This window comes from Sciurus vulgaris, assembly GCF_902686455.1.
Source record: "Sciurus vulgaris genome assembly, chromosome: 15".
NCBI classification, from domain to species: Eukaryota; Metazoa; Chordata; class Mammalia; order Rodentia; family Sciuridae; genus Sciurus; species Sciurus vulgaris.
In genome coordinates this window covers 32,799,141-32,825,118 of record NC_136476.1, presented here as the reverse complement: position 1 = coordinate 32,825,118, position 25,978 = coordinate 32,799,141, and the positions used below count along the sequence as shown (strand labels likewise).

At 38.4% G+C, this 25,978-nt stretch overlaps 2 long non-coding RNA genes across 2 annotated transcripts; one reads left to right on the top strand and one right to left on the bottom strand.

The window, feature by feature from the left end:
• Window positions 1-4,933: 4,933 nt before the first annotated feature.
• LOC306645064 lies at window positions 4,934-25,288 on the bottom strand. The gene is made up of 4 exons (XR_013759531.1): window positions 24,520-25,288; window positions 23,560-23,635; window positions 15,161-15,264; window positions 4,934-7,610 (listed from the first exon to the last, which is right to left on the bottom strand). It is a non-coding gene; the product is annotated as an uncharacterized lncRNA (long non-coding RNA).
• LOC306645062 lies at window positions 14,334-23,748 on the top strand. The gene is made up of 3 exons (XR_013759528.1): window positions 14,334-15,240; window positions 16,216-16,422; window positions 23,009-23,748. It is a non-coding gene; the product is annotated as an uncharacterized lncRNA (long non-coding RNA).
• Window positions 25,289-25,978: the final 690 nt, after the last annotated feature.

Sequence of the window (25,978 nt, the reverse complement as noted above, 5' to 3'; positions counted from 1 at the left end):
ATCATTCATAGGAGTAACTCCTGTATCATCTGAAGGCATACGAATTCTTTAAATTTTATTTATTTTATTTTATTTTATTTTATTTTATTTTATTTCTTTGATACCAGGGAATTGAACCCAGGGACTCTCAACCACTGAGCCACATCCCATCCCTTTATATATTTTATTTAGGGTCTTATTGAGTTGCCTAGGGCCTCACTAAGTTGCTGAGGCTTGCTTTGAGCTTGCAATCATCCTGCCTCAGCCTCCCGAGCCACTGGGATTACAGACATGCACCACTGCACCTGGTTAGGAATATGGATCTTAAACTTTGGTAAGCATTGTGAAAGCTCTCAGGAACTTTGCACTGTTACATTCCCATAACATATGACAGGCTTGATTCTATCTCCTCCAACAAAACATGTTAATAAACATTTTGATTTCCACCAATCTGAAAGATGAAAAGTATTTTAGCTTTAATTTTAAAATAATGAAGAGTTTGGGCATGTCTTTCCCTTTCTTTTCTTTTTATGAATATGTTGGTTTTCATACCATGTTGTTGATATATATGTTTATATACACAATAATTATTTTCAGTAATTTTTGAATTTTAAGAAAATTAGAACTTTTCTGTAATAAAATTTGTAAATATTTTCCCTGATTGTCATTGAATTTTGTCTTTTTATTTTTTGTGGTGTATTTCTTCCATAAAGAAATATTTAAATTTCACGTAGTCAGATATCATTCTTTTATGACATGCATTTTGTATATGTGTAGGCTGAAGGGGTACAACTTTCTGCTGCTTACACATGTATTTTTCAGAAGGAAATATATTTAAAATGGGATGTGTAACAAGAGTGAATATATTAGTCTGTACAGTGAGGTGTGCAAAAATATTGAATTTTATTTTTTGATAACTGACTTCCATTTCCGTTTTGAGTCTCACTCCACATCATAGCAGAAAATATTCTCTCAGACCAATTGGGAAAAGTTAGTTTTGGGGGATAAATACAGTCAATGCAGAAGTTTATATTCCTGCTCTTTTTCCTTTCTGCATAGCTGCCTGGGTCCTCAGAGCTTCATTTACTCATTGAGGTGAAGCACAGTGTGATATGGTTCCTGGGTGTGGTCATGCCAAGGTGAAGGCATTTTTCAGTACCACTCTGTTCTTTTCTGATTCCAGGGACATAAGAGCTAAACAGCTCTCCACTGTGGCAGCCCTTTATCATGATCACAATTCCCCTCTAGCTCCAGGACACATTGGTGGCATGTCGGCCCACTACCGTATATCTGTGAAAAACCCTTGCCTCTTCCCCAGCCCACTGGAGAGCCTAAGGCCTGTTAGGGCCATTTTCAGCCTCAGTGCACCATAGAGCCATCTTAGCACCTCTGTTGTCCCACGGTAAGGAGCATCCTGATTGTAACACTTGTCATTTTTCAGAGCAGCTATCAAGAACAGGGACATAAATCCCCTCTACTCTCAGATCTCCAACTATTTTGAGTTTCTATCACACTTTCCCCAGAATTAGTTGGGTGGTAATGGGGAGTATTAGGTCCAAGGCTTAGCATCTATGCAGCCATTTTTAATTTTTACCATAAGTTGCTTTCCCACCCTAAAGGGGGTACTTACAGAGAAAAAGAGTTAAAATGTAACCTCCCCTTCCCACCTCTCATTAACCAGCCCACAGGAACTTACCTGTCCTGTCAGTTCTTAAGCAAGCAGCTCATAGGAGCACATGTGACCTTACTCAAGTCGTCAAAACTCCCCATAAAATACCCAAAACCTAAGTTTTTCCTGCCTCTCTCAATTTTCCAGAGTAATGGCCTTTGACTGGCAAATAAAACTTTCTACGTGTGGATCTCCTCACCTGGTTTCTGCGTTGCTCTTTCGCGTGGCATTTTCCTTTCAGGTTTAAGTTTCTTCTCCATTGCTCTCTTCTGTTATACTCCTTGACAAATAACCCAGTAATTTTTTATCAGCCCTAAGAAGATGCAGTGAAAAATAAACATAACTAGCTCTGTTACTATTTTCCAAAAAATTTTAGTGTCAAACCTAGGCAATAAAAAAACTAAAGGACGAAGGATCTCACTGATAAGTGGATGAGGACATATAAGGGGAGGTAGAAGGGGTTAGCGTTAGGGTTAGGTTTAGGGTTAGGGATAAGGAGGGTGGTAAGAATGGAGGAAGGAAGGACTGTATAGAGGGGAAAGAGGGGGGAAGGGTGGGGGAAGGGAAAAAATAACAGAATGACTCAAACAACATTGCCTTATGTAAATTTATGATTTTTAATAAAAAAATGGAAAAAAAAAAGAAAAAAAAAAACCTAGGCTATAGACTTTTGAGATTTAAATGTCAAAAGACCATGTCTGCTTTCTGTAGTCTCATTGGCACCACAATGAATAGCATGTGAGCATCTTTCTTCCTGGACTTGGGGCAAGGGTCTTTGACTATCTAAAGCAATTCAATGAAGTACGAAGGGCAAAAAATAAGTTGGCTCACATCTCTCAGTTGTTAAGGTAAAAATCCAAATACTGAAATGGTTTCTATATTATACATAAGTTTTATTAAAAACTGGACAACCCAAAATATAAAACAACAAAATTTTAGCAGTAATGTGATGAACCAGAGTGAAGATATAGATATAGATATATTTGATTTATTTCTTGAAATTCATGTGTTTTATAATGGAATGCAATATCTTACTTATTTTATAAATGTGAAAAAACAATGCAGAAAAATGTAATCATTTCAGAAAATTTTGAAAATACACACAACCACAAGAAAGAAAATAAATTATGCAAAATTCTGACCTAAGAGGTCATCACTGCCAATATTTTGGATAAACATTTGCATATTTTATACAATTGAGATGTTATTTTTATATCTTTTTTATAACATCTTAAGTACTACCATGCACATTATTATTATTATCATTTTGGTACTGGGAATTGAACCCAGGTGCACTTAACCACTGAGCAACATCCCCAGCCCTTTTTTATTTTTTAGTTTGACACAGGGTCTAAGTGACCGAAGCTGGCTTTGAACTTGCAATCCTCCTGACTAGGCTCCCTGAGCTGCTGAGATTACAGGTGTGGGCTACCATGCCTGACTACATTATCATTATTTTATCATGTCACTAAATATTCTTTACAACATGAGTTTTTGTAGTGTTTTATGAAATACATAGAACCATATAAATTTCAAATAGTCTTTTGTAGTAATTGACAGTTTCTATTTTTTCAATATCATTCAAATAATTATATGATTAAAATATTTGCAGATAAATCTTAAGTCCTTGATTGCTTTCTAATTTTTTCCTAGAAGTCAGCCTGCTGTTGAAATATAAATATACTAACATAATCTGGAAAAATGTGTTATAACCAAATTTCCAAATAGGCCATTAAGAAGGCCTCAATAGGCCACGTATAAAATGTCTTTTTCTATCCCATATGACTTTCCTAGTGTTCTAAGATAACCTAATTCAAATTCCTCCTATACATCTGAACAGGGTAATAGCTGTATAAGATTATTGGCTACAATGTAGTTCAATGGAAGAATTTCTACCCAAATGTTGTTTTACTTTAGAAAAGTTGATAGGGAATAGATTTTCTCTTAATAGCTTAGTACATAAAAATAAAATGTTCAGAAATACGTATCAAAGTAAACATGAATATGGTGACTTTAAAATAGCTGCAAACTCTTCTAACACTTCTTTTACTGAGAAGTGCAGTGTGTCTTTCCTGCTCTTCTTCCTGGAAGAATTGCAAATGTTTCCACCAGTGAAGAATGGTGGAGGGGACATGACAACTTCTGAGATGGATGCCAGGCAAAGGCCACTTGGTTCACAGCTTCCACCATGTCCCATGTGCTGCCATGAAGGAAGTGTCCTGAGCCACTGTGGTGGGGAGATACAGACAGACACAGGCCTAGAGTCCCTGCCTGAAGTGCAGTCATTCAGCTGTACCTACCCAAGTGCCAGATGAGAGTGAAGAAGCTCTCTTACAGGCTGGGCCCCAGCTTTAGCTGGGACAGTTCCCACATATCTAAATTACTCCCAGGGGAGGCTCCAGATATTGTGAAACAGAGACAGATAATTCCTACAGTACCCTAAATACCCTAAATGCCGAGTTGATCTCTAAAATGGTTATTTTTAAGCTGTTAAGATTTGGGTTGGTTTATTATGTGATCCTAACAGCAATGATGTGATGATTGGGGACATTCTTTACATATATTATACAGCCAATGGCTTCAGATAATTTAGTTACAACTTAAAAATATATGGAACAAGGAAGTACCCATGTTTTATTCCAGTGGAATTTGTGTGGTCCAACAAGAGACTGTTACCCAGTAGACACACTTTGATGTGATAGTGCAGATGCTATGAAGAGGAATGAAGAGTAAAAAGTCTCCACAATTCAGTTCAAATTGGTTCCCAATTTTGGACTCTCATGGCAGGAAAAGTTCAAAACTGTAAATAAGATTCATTGTTTCTTGCAGATTTCTCCAGAAGAGATCAGAAAGCACAATAGCATAATAGTCAACAGTTGAAAAAAACAAAAGTTTTCCAGAAGTCACTTGATTCTTGCACAGACCATCACCTAGAAAAGCCAGAATTGTAACTTATGATGCAGGAAAAGGACATACATTTTAGATCTTGTGCATCTATAATTTGGGCAAACAGAAGATTTCTCAGAACTAGCTAAGGCCAGCAAAGACAGGTAAATGATCATTTCCTACCTGGTCCAACATAGCTAGTCCAAAGATAGTATAAAGAAGGGGAGTTGGAGCACATGTCGTGATAAAATTTTTATTTCATGCCTTGTGGATCAAATTTCCCCCTGACCAACACATAATCTTCTCTATTACCAGATTCTTTTTATATGTAAAATTGTTGAGAAAAAATTTGTTACTCTAGTAGTTGCAAATAATGGCCTACAAGAAAGTGCTGTCCTATCCAAATGGTCAGCAATCCTCTAACAGAGTTTCCTGTAAATAAAGTGAAAGGAAACCCTGTTAGCAATTACACCAGGACAAGGAATGAAAAATCAGGATCATACAAGGCAATGCAGGGCATCCCTTCCCAAAGACATTTAAATAAGTGAATATTACGTTCATAAGTCAAAACCAAATATGCAGGTATATAAGGCCATGATATGACTTAGGACACTTTAAGTGTTCAGACACAATTGTGTTCAGCTTGCCAGGGAGCAGCACCATCAGAACCCCAAGAAATGATATCTGTCACGTTAATTGAGAAGTTCAATGGCACCCCCTTTTCTCAGAAATGTAGCCTGAGTCAATTGATAATTCTCTGTGATTTGAGGAAAGATCCACAGGAAGAAGGAAAATATTCATGTTCCTCCTTTGCCTTGGGCACTCTTGAACATATCTACTACAATTCTGCCTTTATTAAATACAGACCTCAAGAATTGGCACAGCTGATGGAGCAGGGACAGCAAAGACTCTGGAGTAAAAAAATTACTTAACTCCAAAATGGCATGATAATAATGGCACCAGTCTCACTGAGGAGTCATTAATATGTGAGATTAATGTATAGAAAGTGACTCTCACATCCACTGGCATGTAGTGTGTTGTTTCTTCCTACCAAGTGCTTGATATTTTAGTGCTTCCTGAATATATCCATATGTTCATTCAGTAAATATGTATTGAATATCTCTCCTGCCCAATCCTACTCTACATTAATAAAACATAAACAGACCTGCCCTCAAGGAGCTTACATTTTAGATTTTGAGTAAAATTTGAAATGTAAAAGTGCTTTGGGTTAAAATTACATTGGATCTTGGGAGAGGAAGGAGAATTATCATGTTTGCCTCTATCTGTCCAGATCTGCTTATTCTGGGAGGTATGGAAACTAAACTTATCCACAAAATTTATCATGGAAATTGTTTTTCTATGTTAATTCAACCACTTGAGTAGGAAATTCTTTCTATATAAGATCATTTCAGGTGTTGTTAACAGACAGCTTGGATAAGTACAAGCATGTATACATCTATTCTAGACCATTGAACCAATGAGGTTTATTATGTTATTATTACCATTATTATTATTGTGAAGATTGAGTGTGAGTCTAGCAGTAAGAAAGACTATGGACATATATCCATTTATTAGTGGGATACTTATCTAAACATACATAGAACAGGTACACTGTTAGAGTCTAGGAACACAAAGAATGCTTCCTTTTGTGCTGGTTAAAATATTTGCAGAATATACATGTCATAAAACATGCTGCCCCAGAAGGAAGTGTAGGAACCCAGAAGCACAGGAGTTCATCTTTCCCCAGGGTAGGGTGGTGGAGGACTCTGAGGCAGTGAGAGTTGGAAGACTGGGGGATACATGGTGTTTTTCTCCGGGCCTTGATCTGTAAGAGAATTTTGTCAGCTTGACAAAGGGCGGACTGCACAGAAATTTCCAGGCTGAAGCCACAGCATGAGCAAAGCACAAAAGTATTAATTTAAACCTCACAATGTCCCTGTGAGGCCGATTTAATTATCTCCATTGTGGAAAAGAGAAAACAGAAACTCTGAGAGAGTTTTCAGAGAGAGTTAGTTATACTGCTAAGAGAGGAAGTGCCAGCATTTTGATCTGCCTTGGCTGACCCTGAAGCATTTTCTTTCTCTACTATATTAAGCCGTGTCCCTGTTTATAGAATGAGGCCAAAGGTAAATGCACATCTATTATAGTTGCACAAAACTGCCATTGTACTCTTAAAGATCTAAACCTTTTTTATCACACATTTATTCATCATTTAACTCAAAAAGATAGTAAACTCTTTCCTTAAAACCTCAGGCAGAAAGTGAATCATCTCGGGCATTGTTATATAGATGGTTTTGCATGAGATTGCAAGGATGCAACCTCAAGTTCCTACGGAATAGAAGGTGGGGTAAGGGCAGCAAAGAGGACTTGTACACTTCCTGCCAGTGTAGGGGAAACTGCTGATCAGCAGATGTCCATTGTTGTCATGTAAAATTGTCGACCTAGAGTGGCCATATTCAGAAAATTCAAGAATATAGATTGTACTTGACATCTCCAAATTTTTAAATTTTGGAAACCAATTAATCTTCTTTAAAAGAAACACCCTAGAGAGCAAACAAAATATCCCTGTGAGCTCTGACTATGAGATTCCTGTGGAGAGTGTCTACCTATTTAAATTGCATTAGCAGGTAGTGGAGTGTCATATAAAGGAAACTGGGCTTGGGGTGAACTTGGGGTTCAATGTAAGTGTCCAATAAACATCTGTTGACTTGGCTGGTATTTTATGGGTCTTCTGAGATCTGTGACAACTTTCTGTTCTTGTTTCTTGTTGCACTAAATCATCTATCTTGACACTTAAAAGAGAGTTCTGTGCTTCCTGACTGTTCTCTTGGGGACCCTTTCGTCTCCCAGTCTTTGTGGTAGAAGCTTGGTCCTGCACATTTGGCATGAGCTCAGGTGACAAATAAGATTTTGCTGATCAAGTTCTGCTGTGACCCTTGCCAAGTGGCAGAAGCCCTGGGAGCCATTCTGGAGTGAATGTGTCAGTCACCCGATCCATATTCTGGAGAAGAGTCACTTGCAGCTGCCTTGTGGAAGGGTCTGTCTCCTGCTTGCTCCAATGCTGACTTCAGAAGACCTATAAATTATAGCAATTATATAAACATGCTGTAAATATTAAGTTTGTGACCAAACAACACCTACAAAGGTGACTCCCAGGAGACAGATCAGGAAGTTACATTATTTGTGCTGTGAACTTTCAGTTAAGTAAAAGAAAATGTTTGCAAATGAGCAGAGATTCTGCAATACATGTTATATGATATTCAGGATAATTCTATAACCTAAAGAACACCTGAGGGTAAAGGTTCTGAGAAAGCATTTTGAATGATTTAGACTTTCTGAATGATTTATGGTTAAAACCAGCTCCGACTAGATTTGATTAAACAACACACACACACACACACACACACACACACACACACACACACACATCATGCACAGCATTTTCTATGTGCCTAGTATTGTCCTAATAGTTTTACTAATTTACTTTATGTGACAATGAAGTAGGTGCTCTTTAAGGAAAGGCACTTGGAAAAGACAACTAAAGTGACTTGCTTGAGGTAATGCATTTAGTAATAGAGCTAGGATTTGAACTTAAGCAGTGTGGTTTCCAGAGCTATTCTGTGCTTATGAGTATACTTTATGCTTTACTGTGATATTTATTACATTCTTTGATGAAACAAACCTCTCATACAGATGTGACAATGTGTGATAGTTTTGAATATAAGTTTAAAATAAACTACTTAGGATTGAATAAAAATATCCTTAATATCAGATTCTGAAGCTTGGGTGCTCCTTTGAGAGGTCCAAAAAATAGTAGTCACTAGATCAGGGCTGCTTGGGTTGGAAACATGCTGTGTAACAAACAAGTTTTCATTGTAAAATGAAAAAAAAAAAAAAACCAAAAACCACCTATTTCAATTTGTGTCAACTTATTATTTGCATAGGTCTTAGAACAGGGCCATTCCATAACAAATGCTCAATAAATATACTATTACCCCTTCAATCACTTATTTATTCAGAACATAAGTCATGTATAGTCCTCTGTTGAATGTTAAAAGGTCCATGATGTGTTTGCCACTGAACTTGAACAGTGTAGGTTGTAAACATGAGGACACCACAGCTTCCTTCCTGACTAGGCATATATTCTAGCAGACGATACCAATGTGTAGGGGGAAACTATTTCACTAAATGCCACAGTAGAGGCAAGTCCAAAGAAATAAGGAACAATGTGGAAAGAAGGATCTGTTCCATCTGGAAAGTTGGGGGAGTCACAACAGAATGGCAAATAAACTAGACCTTAATGGTTGAATAATCACTTTCCAGAAATAACATTCCAAGCTGTGCCATAGAAGTATGGAAATGCTCGGCATCTCAGAGGGAGTGGTGAGTAGGCAGTGTGGGCCCCGGATGTGAAAGACTCACCACTCATCCATTCCAAACATCCATGGTGGTACCTGGCTATATTTAGTAATTTTTATTTTTTTAGAGCAGAAAAAAAATTGGTCAAGTAGCACAGAGTCTTCCCATTCTCCCTCTTCCATTAATTGTATATATATATATATATATATATATTAAAGCACTCCAGGGGTTATTGTGATGTACAGCCTGAGTTCCACATTCTTAGATGAAAACAAAAATTTGGCAACCATAGGTTTTGGGAGTAGAGGGTGAAGAGAATGGGAGGAAGAATATGAGCTGAATGAGCAAGAAGACTGGTAAGGCAGAGGGGCAGAGCAACACACCCCATAGGCCATGCCAAAGAGATTGGGCTCTGCAGAAAGTAGGCCTTCACCAAGTTGTTCTGAGCAAGAAAGTGGGATTTTCTGATTCACATCTTAGGAAACAGACGGTGTATGTGTGGAAAATGGATGATCACTTGTGGTAAGGGTCCAAAGATGGGTAGGAGAATGCCAAAAAAGCTCAGATACAAGAGCAGATACAGTTGAAAGAGGGAGTGGGAGAGGTGTCAGCTCATAGGAGGGAATGGTAGTATCTCCAGGGACAGAACTATGGGTGCCAAAAGAAGACAGAGGCTTTTTGAGATGAGGGGGCAGGAAAAAGTGAGAAGACCACCATTCCCTAAAACTGAGAAATTGGTCAGTCTCTGTCTTTGTCTGTCTCTGTCTCTCATTCACCTCTTTTCATTTCAGCTTTAGTCTCTCTCAGCAGTTTCTTCTTCAACTCAACCTCTTAATTAGGAGAAGCTGTTCCTACCCTAACTCCGCCAGACCTTTCTGCTGTAACCATCTCCAATGCATGCTGACAACAGGCTTCCCAAGAGGAGCTCATCTGATTGGTTCCCTTCATCTTTCACAATAGGCCTGTTCCAGCCATTCTGTGGATTGATTGTCCTTGTTCAGATGTTCTCCCCAAGTCCACTCGCCTCTAGTCGAACAGGAAAGACAAGAGTCAGAAGTGTGGAGGATAGGCCTTTTGACAGAAGAGACAAGGAGGGCAGCCATGATAATTATGCTTGTAAAAATGGACAGTATTAAGTGATTGATCAAACTGGAGGGGAAAGAACTAGGCAAAATATGCTATGTGACCCGAGAAAGAAAAAAAATCACCATGGAGGTTAAGAGAAGGGAGGAATCAAATGTGGTTGGACTATCCCTTTTTAAAAGTTTTTCAAAGGTCATCAATGGCAGCTCTATTAGTTTCTCATTGCTGTAATGAATTACTAAACTTAATAGCCTAAAACAACAAAAGTGTATTGGAGCTCTGAATGTGAGTAGTGCCATGAACAACTCACTGGACTAAAATCAAGGTGACTGCAGTCTCAAGGGGAGAATCCATTTACTGGCCCTGTCTAGTTCTTAGAGGCCACCTATTCATGCACCTCTTCTTCCATCTTTAAAGCTATAAAAGTAGATGGATCTCTTACCACATCACATCACTCTAACCTCCTTTATTGCATCCTTCCTTCATTTTTAAAGGTCCCTGTGGTTATACTATGTCTGCCACAATAATGGAGCATAATCTGCTATTTTAGGATTAACTGATTAGTGACCTTAATTCTACTTGATAGGTCAATTTACCATTTTCAGGGTCTGGAAATTAGAGTGTGAACGAAATTATAGAGGAGCACTGTACTGCCCACCACCAGGACATTTCAGATGGACAGGAAGAAAGAGTAGGGAAGCTGGAAGGCTGGGGCTTTTGTAGAAGGATGAGTAGTCTAATTTGGCTGAAGCTTAAAATTTATGTAAAGAAATATTAGGTGACAGAACAGCAGTCTGAGGTCATATTGTCAACTTTCACTTTAGCTACATTACTAACTGTAATGGTATCTCATTGTGGGTTTAATTCTTATTTCCCTAATGACAAATGATGTTGAATACATCTTTTGGTGCTTTTTAACCTTTTGTGAAACGTTTTTGTGTGTGAATGTTGGAGTCATTTGGGTTACATATTTTGGGAATAGTGAGCATTATGCTTCAGGGGATGGAATTTGTTTGGTGATAGGGAGTCACTGAGGATTTTAGAAAAAGGAATGAGATAATAGGACATGCTTTGGGACATAAATTTGAAATATGGAATGGATTGTGGCATGAAAAACTTGGATGAAGTCAATTCAGTCACAGATGTGGCTGTGGGAGTCTCCCCAAGAAAACAGAAGAATAATTATATGGAAAGGCTATGGAGTAGTGGTTAAGCTCATGTAGAGTCAACCTGCCTGGTTTTATTAAAGACATAAAATTTTCAAAAGCAATATTTATAGGTGATAGTCCCCTGAACCATGGCTTCATCATGCAACAGTCATTGCACCTTTGTGGGGAGGAGGGGAGAGCAAAAACCCCACCCCTTTTCTCTTAGAATTGGTGTAAATTTGGTTACACCAATTAGTGGGATCTAAGTCAGATTGTCAAAATTAGGAAAGAGAACCAAGTTGTGAAGCTGTGTTAAAATAGAGATTAGAATAAGTGGGGTCAGAGTGGCCCTCTGAAAGATGGGGTAGGAAGTCAAAAGACTATGGGAGCAAGGGGACAGGGTTTGGATAATTCTGGGGACAGGGTGTCAATACCTGTGGCAGCATTATGCATGGCCCCAGTGTGTGGTTTTGTGGGTCTTAAATGGGGCCAGAATCGTGGAACCATGATCCAGTTTGGGTAAGATATGGGAATTTTTTTAAAATATTTTTTTTAGTTGTAAATGAACACCATACCTTTATTTTACTTACTTATATTTTATGTGGTGCTGAGGATCAAACCCAGCGCCTCACATGTGCTAAGCAAGCGCTTTCTCACTGAGCTACAACCCTCAACTCCTGCTATGGGGATTTTTTACTTCATGGCCAGAATGAGCAACTGCATTGACTCTTCAAATGATATGAAAGCAAGAAGATTCTGTTGTTTCAATTTCTCTGGATTAAGCAGTCGCCGTCTATCTGTCAAGGAAGAGTCTTGCCCCTCCTACCTAGCGGTAGGGTCAGAAAACTCTTCTCGAACACCTGATATTTGCAGGAAGGAGTGTAATCATTTAGTTTCTGCGTCCTTCCTGGAGGGTGCTGTCACATTTTTTTTCTGCGGAGAAGCTGCCACACAGCTGAGGTTTAGGGCCTTGCCCAGGGTCACACTGTGCAACAAGGTTAGAGTAGGGTTAGCGTTGGCTGCGTGTGCCCACTCTCGGTTTCGTTCACTGGTTCACTCTGCTGGTGATCATGGCAGCTCTGGAAACAGAAGCAGGAAAATGTGATGCCAGGCAGTAGCCAGAGAATTCAGAGGTGGGTAATAATCTGTTCTCGGTGTGTCTCTTAGAAGCCATCATGCAATAGTGAGAGTTGGGCCTCGCAATCTTCTGGACCAAAGATTACAGCTAGTAAGTTCTTTGAGGCAGCTTTAGCTTCCATTTCCTTATTTTTTTTAATTTGTGGGATATGTGACTGAAGGGTTCCCCACTGCAGTCTCTGTCATACGGACACCCTTTCCTACCACTGCTGAGTGTTAAAACAAGTACAACTTTTCTAGAAAGCATCTTGGCAATATTGTTTGAAAGCCCTTACCATGGAACCAAACCCAGGAATTGCACTTTAGAAGAAAACCATAAATAATTAAGATGGGCATAAAGTTCTATATACAAAAGGTGTGCACCCAAGTATCACTTTAAATAGCAGAACTCAGAATCAAAACTTCGTGTGTGACAACAGTGGGATGATTAATAAGATTTGATTAAAATTGTGGAATAGAATGCTATGCAGCCATTGAAAACGGTGACACAGAGTAGAAGCTGGCATTCTACAGTCCATGGGCCAAATTAGCCTACTGTCTTTATTTGTAAATAAAATTTTATGGGAGTATGGCCATTACAACTCATTGATGTATTGTCTATGGCTCACTTTTTGGTCACAACAGTAGAAGTAACAGAGATTATGACTATCTTTATGTCTCTTACAGCTATCCCTTTAATATTTATTGGAGTTCTTTACTTGCCCCTGGAGAACTGTGGCATTTTTGATCACTGTTAGTACCTGGCATCACTAATACATACAAAAATCTATTTTTTAAAAAGTCCTTCTAATAATAAACCACTAATACAATCTTACCTAAAACCTAAGAATTCTCTATCCGTCCTTCAGCTGGATAGCTATAAGCAATTAGAGTCAAGCTGCCTACCACCGATGTTGGGAGGTGCAGCATGCAGCCTTTCTTTTCTCTTTCCCCACTTTAGATTCCAACCTTCCTTCTCTATTTTTTTTTACCAACCACAAAGAGGGTGAAAAATAAAAAAGGCACAGGGGAAAAGAAGAATGAAGGAGGATAAGAATATTCCTACTTGGCTGGTGCTTCTGTAGGAGGCTTGGTGATTCTGGACTCGGCTGAGCGCTTCTGTGCTTAGGTCTCTTCAGAGCGCCAGCTTGTTGGAACACTCCTTGATGGCGAGGCAGAAACCCATTTTCCTCCAGCTCCTGCTGCCCTTGCTTTTCCTGGAGTCCTCCACTTAGACAGTCCCAGCAGGGCCCTCTCACCCTTTCTAGGTGTCCTCATAGGTAGTATTTAAAGTATTTCAGCTTTGGTGTAATTGCCCCCTTCCCCCAGTACCCCACAGTAAACATTCAAGCGTATTTATTTCAGCTTGTCACACTCCAGGCAAGTGGCCGACCCCAGTGGAGCCACAGGGCCTTTCTGCTTCACCAGTTAAACAGCTGGATGGCTCATCTCTGCCTTTGGATTTTTCAGGTGAATGTTGGACATTGGCACACTCACTCACCAAAGTCTTGCCTAAGCTAGCGAGGCCAGAAGATTCCCAGGAAGCTCCTCCCTGCCTCCCTTGGTGAGAATCAGTGAGTTCGTGAAAACACAGAGAGCCAACTCCATACAAGAGCTCCCTGAAAAATCTCCAACTGCCCCTTCTTTGTGGAGGAGTTGTCTACACTGGCACCATTGTGATTCTCTGGTGATTTAATGGGTGATTTTGTTTCCTCTTAGTTCCCCGTATCTTTAAATAAATGCATATTACATAGATAATAAAAAGTATATAAAAGATTCTGTTTCCATTTTAAAATGTCATGTTCAAGTCTTTGACAATCTTTTGTTCTTACTATCCAGATCTATAAAATGGACTGGTAAACGGTCCATTGAACTTCATTGTCAGAGGTATAATTGCTTTGCTAAATAAACTGTACTAATATGTATTTAGCTGAAAAGTGATGCAAGGCCAATTTTAAAGAGGTTGTTTTATTCATAAACATGGTGTCTTTTATTTCTTACTTGTCTTATAGCACAGGATTCTTTTCCTCCACTTCCTGGTGAATAGAAAGATCAGCTTCAACTGAAAAAAAAAAAAAAAAAAAAAAAAAAAAAAAGCCCACATTCTCCTAGCTTCCTTACTGCTTGCTTCCAACTCAAGCTAATTACTTGAACAGCACCTTTGGTGGAGAAGAGCTGACACCAGAAACTGGACAAGGTCTGTGTCTCCAGGTCTCCGAGGAGAGAGCAGTGAGTAAGGTGTTCTGCACAGCTCAATAATTCGCGCGGCAGGAAAGCCGCACTTCCAAGGACAGGCAATATGTCTGCAGCATCCTCCTGGAGGAAGGAGGGCCAGGAGCTCATCTTTATGGCTTGAGGCTTGAAAGCTGCTTAACTGGGCGGAACGCCACCTCCTTGCCATCAAAGCTGTCCACCTGGCAGTGAATCTCAATGAGACAGCTGACTGGCTCAGCAGACAAGTTGCCTTGCCAAGGGGATGAGAACTTAACCAGAAGGTCTTTCAGGAAATCTGTTTAGGATGTGGGGGATGAAGAGGAAGAGAAGGATCAATTCATCCCCTAAATGAGGCGAATGAGAAGGGGCAGCCGTTCTTGGGTTGTACAAACCATTTTGAGCTTTCCATGCCCTTAATTCTGTTAGATCTAAATTCTGTAAGATGCAGATTTTAAATTCCAATATTAGCATCAAATATTAAGTGAGAAACATTAATTAATCAATGCTTTGTAAGTAGAAAATGGAAATTGGTTTAAATTCAAAGAGTAAAGCTAAGAAAGGACCTTAAAAATGTTTTCACTAGAAAGTGTCCAGTGAGAGCAAAAATACTACTGGGAAGGCACAAAGCCATTCATTTTTAAAATTTACAGTTGGAAATGTCTTGGATGCTACCTTTCCCCAAATAATTTCAATATCTCTTACTTACACAATTCTCTCTGAGTGTCAGGTACCATGCTCAGCACTTTACGTGAACATTTTCCTCTAATGACCTTGAGAAACCAAGTGGTGAGTCTTTTTAGCTTCACTCCACTGGCAAGAAAAACAAGAGCCAGGCACGTTTTGTAAATTGTCCATAGATATAGCACGACAATTTTCAAGTGACAACAAATATTCAATCTCTGATTTTTCCCACTCCAAACTCCAGAATCTTAACCACCAGGCTGTATGTACCAAATTTACTATAAAAAGCAGTGCTTTGTTACAAAACAGGACTGCAGAGAGATCGTGTGGACATGTGTGGAATATGGGATTTTCCCTCCAGTCACTCTTATATTTATTCCCCATCTGCCCCCGGGTCTAGAATGTTCCCATCGCAGAATCTTTGATGAAGCTAACATTCAGAAGAATCTGTGTCCCTTCAGATAGGCTCTTGCAGCCTGATTCAGCCATCATCTCATCATTTTTCACCCCTTTCCCATCTACCAGTGATAGGAAGAGGGAAAGAGAGCAGAGAATGAATGAAACGTGGGCATAATCTCTAGAAATCCCAGTTTTCTACCTATGACTTTGAGTTATGACAAGGCAGAAACATGTATATACATACACATAATGCTATATAACTTTTGTTTAGTGATGTCTCTGATTCTTCTGGAATTGGAGAATATACATTTAAAAAAAATGGGTTGTGGATAGAGTTTCTGCAAACAAAGGTTACTCAGACTAAAGGAATATTTGGAAACAGCTTTATAGATCAAAGCACAGACCACCAGCAAAACACTGCCCAGAATCTCTATTTGTGACAATGTGAAGCTGGTTAGATGAGTCATAAAATTTACCTTATTTTTCTCTGTGTAAATAGAAGCAATAGAACTTGTAGGTGTGATGTGGAAAAAAAATGTGTGAGGTAATCCATATAGGATATTTAACAAAATACTAGCTCAGGGCAAACACTCACTTATTGATCTGAAGTACTTCTCAAGTTTTAAGAATTGAAAAAGAAGTACCTTCTACATAGAATGCTTCCTCTCACTTATTCTTCAGGTTTCAGCCTAAAATAATCTTCAAGAAAGAATTGACTTCTCCATTCAGTTTATTATTGGATAAGAAAAAATGACCTGGCCAACGATGGGTTGAGCATCCATTCTGGTTGCTCCCCTAACACTTTGATCTGACTGCTCTTGGAGAAGGTGCCACACAATGCTGAAAAGGATTGTTATGTCCTTGAGAACAGGGTATACCGATTGCAGGGTATGAAATATGGGGTCTATATAATAAACATCTACTGGAGGGAGGAATTAGAATTGACAAGATGATATATGTGAAAGGTTAAGTTATTGGGAAGGTCCTTACTCTCCTTGTGTATTACTGTAATATGCAATAACAACTATGACATAAAATGATTCCCATTAGCTCTTCCTGATCCTAGAAATGGAGAAATAGTTATTTAACCATTTACTGCTTAAGTTAAGCATGAAATGACATTTCCCCATACCAGGGCTTCATGAACGGGCAATTTTATGTGCAAAGTTTTGTTTCTGCACACAAGTGGATACTAATTTAAAGAAAGAGAGAGAGAGATGGTGTCATCATTAATAGCTAAAAAGAAGTCATTTCTAGTGATGTCCACAAGGCTCGCTAAAATTTTTATGCTGATTTCATATGGCAAGAACTGTAGTGCTGAATATTGTTTCTGACCTGCAACATCGTTCAATGTTTGTGATGCTGTAAATTGGACACATTTTGCGGATTTTTTATTGTAAATGCTTTGGTTTGCAGTATAGATCTCTGGGCTCTGGTGGGACTTTACACAGCCTCCCGAGGCTGCAGATGGGAGAGAGAAACGGCCACTGCTCTAAAGGGAGTGGAGAGCAGCAAAATGAGCCAAGGCTTTGTATGTGCTCATTACAGGCGCAACAGTTATGCAAACGAAGAACCCAACGTTTTACTAAATTGATGCCAAAAATCTTGTCCCACACTACAACAAATGTTTGAATCTGCACAGAGCCTATGTAGAATAAAATCAATATGCTGTTGTTGGAATACATGTCTTTGGATAAAACTGTTGTTGGAGAATGCCTTGGACACTTATTTTGAATGATCCTTATCTAATAGTAAATTGGATATGCATTTTTTCTCTATTAGAGATGGAATTCTTGAGCATGTTCTTTTTTGTCCCCCCCTCAAAATTTCTGCTGGGAAGGGGTGTGAAGGGAGCAGGAATGAGCAGTATTATCCTGGACACTTTCCTTATTATATAAGATGATTATTGAGTATCTGTTTTAGAGATGAGAAAATGAGACCCTGAGAAATTAACAAATTTCCCCAAGACGTGAAATAGATTTTGAACTCAGGATTATGTGGCATCCAAGTACATACTCCTTCCATCTAACTAAGTCACCCCTGGGGGAAGTGGGTGTGGTCTGTGGTTTGGGTAAGTTGCTCTGGTTTCTAATTTCCTCATTCCCTTGTCATGAGGTTAATTGCACTCCCAATAGCAGGTTCTTGAAGTGTAAGCCCCTTCATTGTAGGGAGATGAACAATGCTTAAGTATTCACTTGGTCTTATGGTTAAGGTATTTCTTACTGCTTTGAGAATATCCTTGTTCCAGATATAATAAATGAACAGGAGAGCAATCTTCCCATCTCTAGGTCAGCTTTGCACTCTCTAGTTCTAGATGTGGTTATTTCTTAAACAGCAGAAGATTCCTGCAAGACCTGGGGACTTTTGTTTTTAATCCTGGGTGACCATCCCATCTATCCCTGTTTTCTTTCCCTTCTTTGTGATCGATCAGCTAAGTCCCTGTTCTCTTTCAACTTTACCTTACTGCATTATTTGCCTTATCTTATAAATGGGAAGTGAATTTTTTTGGCCTCCTTTAGTAATCACTTATCCAGCACAGATGATTTTAGAACGTGATTATACATTGGAAGATTAATATTAACAATCACACGAATCTGTTTACATTTATTTTTCTGTCAAATTCTACCTGCCAAATTAGGATACAAATAACAGTCATGAAGATCCATGGAAAACAAATTTCTTCTAAGAACATTTAGTCCCACTGGAATGAGGACATGGAGAACAATCATACACACAGAAAGAATGAGCAGGTGTTGGTGGTGAAGAGAGGGTGAAAGAGTCCAGTTCAATTTAATGAGGAAGTCTCATTGGTCCTATGAGAACTAGGGACAGGGGAATCGAGTCAGACACTAGTCAGGGATTTCTATCATTAGTAAAGTTGTAGTTAATTCATGTCGAAGACATTTATATTTCTATGTCAAATCCTTGGTTTATTGGCCATGCTTTTTGTTTGGGGATGATGACGAGATGCAACTTTATATTCTTTCAGAAGGAGAGAGGGTATTCTTAAAATAGTTGATTAAATACTGAGTCTTCCCCCGGCCCACCACCAAACTGAAATGCCACTTACATCATGTAACAAAACACACATTTAAATCAGCTTCTTAACTCTTCCCTCTCGTCTGCCTGCTTATTCAATGGGCTCTAACCATTCTGCTTTGATCACATTAGCTTAATTCATTTATGTACTAAATGGCAATTATTGAGTGCACACTGCCCCTGGTGTTGCCTGGGTTCTGGAAACAACGCAGACACAGAGCTTTGCCCTGGACTCTTACATTCTAAGGACACTTACTGTCTGCTATGGAGAGAACTCATCCTATTATTCTTACTTATCATAAACTTCTTGGCAATTATTGCACACTGATTTTCCAAATGAAACTTTAAATCATTTTGTCTAGTTCTAAAAATACCAATTAGACATTTGATTGGAGTGCACTGAATTTCTATATTAAAATATGAAGAAATAACTTTATAATAAAGTGTTTTTGGATCCTGAAACATGGTATATCCTCTGATTTATTCATTTTGTACCCAGTCACATATTCAAATTTCTTATTGATATTATTAGCTTTATTCAGTCTTCTGAGTTATGAGATGTACAATCATAACATGCATATGATATTTTGTCTCTTTCCTTCCACCATCAATACTACTAATTTTATTACCTTAGACTCTCTGTAAATAACATTGTTTAAATTGCTGCTCTCCCCTTGTACTTTTCAAGACTAATGTTTTTTCTGTTTCTTTAAATATGATATTCGCTATTGGTATTATACATTTTTAAAGTTACATTACTTTAACATGGAGTTTTTGTTTCTAAATTAAAAATGGCAGCTATGTTTTAAGAGACATTTTTAGCATTAAATAATGTATTTATATTATGTTTTTCATTAATTTATTAATTTGAAGAGTTATGTTCCAGTATTTTCTAATGTTGAACTATCCCTGCATTCCTGTAATATACTCTTTTGTCATGGTATGCAATTCATTTAATAGGCACCTGGATTTAATTTGCTGATTTTTACATATAATTTAAGTACTGTATTGCATCTATATTCATCAGTGGACTTTTTCATACTTTTCTTTTTATTCCATCTTCATCAGGTCTAGGAAGTAAGGTTATGCTAGCTTTGTAAATTGAATTGGGAAGTTTTCCATCTTTTGCTATGGTCAGAAATTTTTTGAATAACATAGGATTATCTGTTCACTGAAAGTTAGATAGAATTCAGCTGCAAAACCATCTGGGCCTGGCACATATTTTAGGGAATAGATAATGTTTGAAGAGTGTTGTGGTACAGTGAGAAGAAGACTGTCTTTGTAGCCAGAGAATTACATTTGAATCCCTGCCTGACCCACTGCTCACTATGTGACTTGGTGAGCTATTCATTTTCTTTTCCATGAGGTAGTGATCTACCTAACTACCTGCCTATCTTAGAAGGAAACTGCTAAATGTCAAGAGACATTTTATCAAATGAAAAAGTTGACATTGGGAGCTGAGTAGCACGTGACACAAAATAGGTGCTCAGTCAATGGCCATTTTCCCTTCCTTTAAGCCACTCTTATAGCAATCCTTCCTGAATATGTGCATTCTCAGAGTCTTCCTCAGTAATAAACACATTAATCTGTAAAGACCAGCATTAAATTTACTAATCTCCCTGCAAAGTCTTATGCAAAGATCACCCTACAGTTACTACATTGTGACAGGAGGGACTGCTGCCTGGGTTCTCTTCTCACAATGTTAACTCTGATTCTGATCAAAGCTCAGAAAACTCTGATTTAAGAGATAGTTATTTGTTTTTTTTTTGTTTTTTGTTTTGTTTTTTTTTTTATTTTGGTGCCAGGGATTGAACACAGGGGCGCTTAACCACTGAGCCACATCCCAGCCTTTTTAATTTTGAGACAGTGTCTTGGTAAGTTGCTGAGGGCCTCACTCAATTGCTGAGGCTGCCCTTGAACTTGCAATCTTCTTGCTTCAACCTCCCTAGTTGCTTGGGATTACAGGCGTTCTACGCCACACCTGGTTAAAAAGCCAGTTTTTTGATTTCCAAGTTCTCAATATAATTCCCTCCCTCCTCTCACCCTAGCTATCCAAAGGAGCTTTTGTATAACATAAACATTGTCTGAAGATTTTTGATTTTTAAGAGTGGGTCATCTGACAGTTTTTTGGGTCAGACACAAAACCAAGTTTATTATCCAAAAGCATTCATTTAGAGCTTTGGTTATTTATTTCAGGAGCAGATGATTGCCCCATTCATTAGAAGCTAATATTTAATCTCAAGATATTTCAACACAACAGGTTATTTTTTTCTAGTGCAAAGTTCCATTAAAAAAAAAATGCTTGGGAAGCTACATGAGCAGCTTCTCAATAAATTCAAGAGGAAAACCAGACTGATAATTTTAAACTTACAATAGGGTAGAAAATCTACCCAGACTATGTTTGTATGATTCTAAGTTATTGCTTGAATAACTAAAATGAAAAAGACTACCTATAATAGATTCTATCTGGGTAGATTAAAAAATAGATAAATATACATATAAAAGAGGCATTACAATATTTTTAGGGTACTTTAGAAATCATTAACTACATTTTCAGAAAGAACTTAGGATTCCTGGGGATAAGTAAGAAAGAAATTTAGATTTCACTTTGTATCGTTTTGAAAACTGTATCAAGAATTTAAAGAACTTATTCTATTTGATATGTTATATGGCAATAATGCCATTCCCCTCTCTTCCATTAAATTGATCATTATTTATTTGAATTAGGAAATCAAAGGATCAACCCTGGTCGCACATTTATTTGAACTCTTATTCCCTCACTTGGGTCTATCTTTGTTCCATTTGTCCTTCATCTTGCATCAGCTTTCCAAGGAAAATTTACTATGAGTCTGGCCTAGAAAATATTTCTGGAACTTAAGCTTTGTTTGGGGGTGTTTTTGAAAGGAAAATTCACCATCATCAAATACAGTTTCTCGAGCCCACACAGTGTGTGGCATGGGTCCAATAGTTCCTTTCTGGTTCCTTTGAGATTTGTTTATTACTTTGAAAATCAGAATTTCCATAAAACAGCATAAGACTTCCCTGCCTCATAGCTCAATAGAATAGCTGAGCAAAGAGATTTAACTTAATTTTGAAGGTTGGTTTTGCCACATGTATTAACAACGATAAAAGCAACAACACAGAGCAAAACAACCGTGACCAACTGAGCACACAGCACAGGAAACTAAGCTTCTTTTTTATTTCTTATGCAACCTTTAGGGTCAACATGATGTTGTTAGAGTTTGCTGGGCTGACTCAGACCTGTTCAGATGCTTGTGTGTAAAGTTAAGGGTGAAATAATCATCCTTGAGGGGGTGGATTAGGAGCAGGTTATAAAGCATGACATTGTTGACAGCTAAAGCAAATTGTCTTCCAGTTCAAGTGCAAGCGACTTTGCTACTGGGGCAGGCTCTGCATTTCAACGCCCTTTCTGTTGTTACTGCTCTTAGAATTTGAGTTCACAATACTGGGTCAGACTCTAGCAGTTCATTATTTGCCATCTAGTGATGATCTGCACATACCCACAAGAAAGTTCTTAATTTTCAGAAAGAATTTTACTTGGACTGTTAATGGGTATCCTTTGTCCCTCTATCCTTTCTTTGAACATGGGTTGTTCTCAAACACTAAGGAAGTGACCAACATTTTCACTAGTCCCTAATGAAATAAGAAAATAAGAACAATGTCATAATATATCTGTGGCACTTATCAGTGCTGCTTGTCAGATGCTCTTAACTCAGCAGGCACATGGAAAATTGGCCCTTCCTGCTATTTGGTGGGATGGGGTATGTGACTAGTTCTGGTCAATGAATTGAGAGAAGTGAGGCATGTTACTTGTGAACTGGAGCATTCATCGCTGCCTCAAGAACATCCAGAGCTCCCTTTTTCCCACTGGCACAGCAGTTGGTCACATTTGAGAGCCATTTTGTCAGCTGCAATCTCCAAGGGATGACCACATCTGCCTATGCACGAAAAACATGTATCATGTTGTTTTAAGCTTCTGAGACTGTGGGAAAGAGTGGTATTTTTTATTACAACATAATTTAGCCTATTCCTGTACAACGGCTAATGTGTGTTGGTTATAAATGCCAACTCTATTTTCTTGGAAATAATTATAATTTATTCTGGTCTTTTTCCTACTTTGAGAAATACTTAAATGTCTTCTGATGTCCTTATTTAAAATCAAAAGTTGGCATCCCCCATGCAGTCTCCTTTCTTTGTTGCTGTTTTATTTTAGTTATTGCCATCTAAGAAATTCACAAGTCTGGAAACCACTGCTTTAAATCTTTCATGACCTAGTAAAAGAGTCAAAGACAGGACAGAGGTCTCTAAGGTACACTGACCTTTGTCCATTAAACTTAAATTCTTGTATCATCATGGATTTAACTTGTAGGCATTCATGGTATCTAACTATCCCACTCTCTATGGGTGTACACAGGCTCAATTTTTGAACACCCTGTTCCTTGGAGGCCTCCTGCACGTCTCTTCTCACCTCCTGCAAGAGTTCATTCAATGGCATCTGCCAATCATACTGAACCAGTTGGCAGTAAAGGCACCTACCCAGGGACAGCATGATCTTCAAATCATGGGAGTCATATTTCAGGTGCAAAAACTGTTTCAGGAACGCTAGACCTAGTTAGGCAACCAGCCTGTGTTTTCACGCATAAGGCCTTGAGTCAGGTGAAAACAGGGAAATTTTTGTCTGTTTTATTTACTGGTAACTTCAGGTTTGCAGAATGTATGGTGACATCGGAGGAACTCAAGAAATATTTGTTGAATAAACTAATGAAATCTATGTATTTCATAGATCAATGGTACACTACCTCATTTAAAAGTGCAGATTACCTGATTGCTTTCCCATTTTTGAAAAATGGTAAGTTTAGACTTCAGAGGTCTTTGATCCCATAACTGAATATACAATTATTACAGCTCTACATGAATAGGTTAATTTCCCACTGAAAGAACAGGCTTTCCTTTTATCTCACTCACCCAGTCAGACAGGATCGTCCCCTCTGGTGTCTTAAGGATATTTCAAAACCACAGGTATTTGTGTGGTTTTTAGAGCCTGAAAGCACAAAGCCACATATACTTTCAAAAAGTATTACTATTTTCTTTTCTATTGTTAAAAGTTGAAACTATTCACATATTTACCCTAGGGACAGTCATGCATGACAGAGGTTTGTGCACTGAACATTCTTTCCCCGTCTCTTGTGCTGTCACACATACTGCTTGGGTTCAAATATGGTTCTTTGTTCACACAGTGAAGGTCTTACACTGTGTGAAGGCACAGAGTTCAAATGTGCTGGAATTTATAGTTTATGTACAGACATCTCAACCTGATTGATCTGGAATTCTGGGATCTTGGACAGTCTATCTGCAACCTCTCCATACCTGATACTCAGTTTGAAAATAATTACTTGGAAATTGTGTATCCATTTGCACAGAAGTTCCTGAGTAAGTCTTGTAAACCAATGATTGTATTTGACTAGTAGAATTTCAAGTGATTCCTAACTTCCTCTTTTAATTTGCTTTATTTGTCTCTAGTCAAATATAGTCAGCCCATCAACAAATACATACAGAGTGTACAGTTTTCTCAGCCCTATGGAGAGAGCTAGAAATACAGAGCATACAAAGACAGGATTCCTGCTCTCAGGATTCTCATAGCCCGCCTTAAATTAGCAATAAGAATGCACATCACTTTTTAATGGAGATGAGTAATTAACTCGTTTTTTTTTTTTTAAAGGTATTAAACAGACTTATTGGTGCCTCATACAGAATTCAGCAGAATTCTAACCTGAAAATTGTGTCTCCAGCATACACTTGCCAGTTCTCCCCTGTGCCATTAAATAATGAAGTTTAGCAATTCATTTTTTTTTTTCAAAATGAATTACATTTCCATGTGTAAAGCATAAAGACTATGTGTCTGCCTCGTGGAACGGGTGTACTCACAGCTGTGGTCACACATCCTTGCAGAAAGCACTGCTAATGAGAACTTCCTGTGTTCTTGTTTTTAGGTGACTCTGAGGAACCTCAGGGTGTTTAGACGGAAGAAAGATGTGCTTGACTCCAGTCTTGTGCCTGCCCGGCTCCAGAGTTTATCTGCTTTCTGTTTGTTTTCTGTGCTCCTATTAGGTTGTTGTTAGTTACATTCTGATGTTTGTAGTTTGGGGAAATCTGTATCTTTGTTATTTATGTTATCAATAATGTGACCTGGGCCTTCCTCAGCAATGTTCCAACTGTTCCCAGGTCCTCAATCACTAATTATGCAGATGAACAGATTGTGGAAACTCTTTCCTTATGGCTGCATTCTGGAGGAGTTGTTTTTATTAAATTGCCAATGTCTTGAATTATAATTAGGTACTGGCCCATATTCCTAGTTTTTTCTCCTTGCTCTGACTCTCTTTCCCCCCTTTCCCCTCCTCACTTTTCTCTTTCCCCTCTCCAAATCCTCTCCTTTTTCACTCACTGTGGGTTGAAAACTTTATCAAAAGAGAAAGAGTAAGAGAAGCCTCTCGTCGTTAGCTGCAGAAATAAGCTCACCTAATAGCAGATGACAGGGCAGCGTGTTAGATACCAGGAGGTGCTGTTCCTTGCAAAAAGTCATTAGGATGTGGAGCAGCTTGCCAGACAGAGTAGTAGAAGCTGGAGAGCTTAACAAGTTCAAGGGCAAGGAAGGGATTCATTTACAGCCTTGCAGCACAGCCTGGCCAGTTCACTAAAGGAGATTTAAAAGCAGTCAGAAAATACAGGAGGAAACATGGGGACTGTGGGGACCCCCAGTTTACTGCAGTTAGCCAAATCTTTACATGGTTCTGCTCCTTGTGCAAATTATACTGTTCTTATTATCAGATATTTATAAAGCATTCAAGGTGTGTTCAACATCTAATGAAGTTAGGAAATTTGAATTCCTGCTTCTCCCAGGAGCAGCTTTCCTTAGGAACTTTGAGGGCTTCCGCTTGAGTGAGGCATAGAAGATGATTTTGTTTTAAAAAAATGTATACACATACGTATTTGTTGAGTGATGGGCTGTGGGAGAGGATTAAGTATAGAGTTTACAATGAATGATAAAATTTATTAAACCCCAGACGCAACAAACAAACAACAGAACACACACACACACACACACACACACACACACACACACACACACCTCTGTAGTTTTTCCCTAAAAAGAGTAAAAGAGACATGTGATTTCAAGAGAAGAATGTTACACTAGAAAAAAGGTAGTTAACCACCAAACTTTCTATAATTGTGGGGAAAATAGATTTATAGAAGAGGAAATGTGTAGATTCTTCCATCACATTCATGTTCCTGTACATTTTGGAGGTGGTTGAGATCAGGAGAACTTAGTTAAGTATTAATACTAATTTTCTAGCACCTGGAAGATAACTAAGTGCTAAGGAGTAGT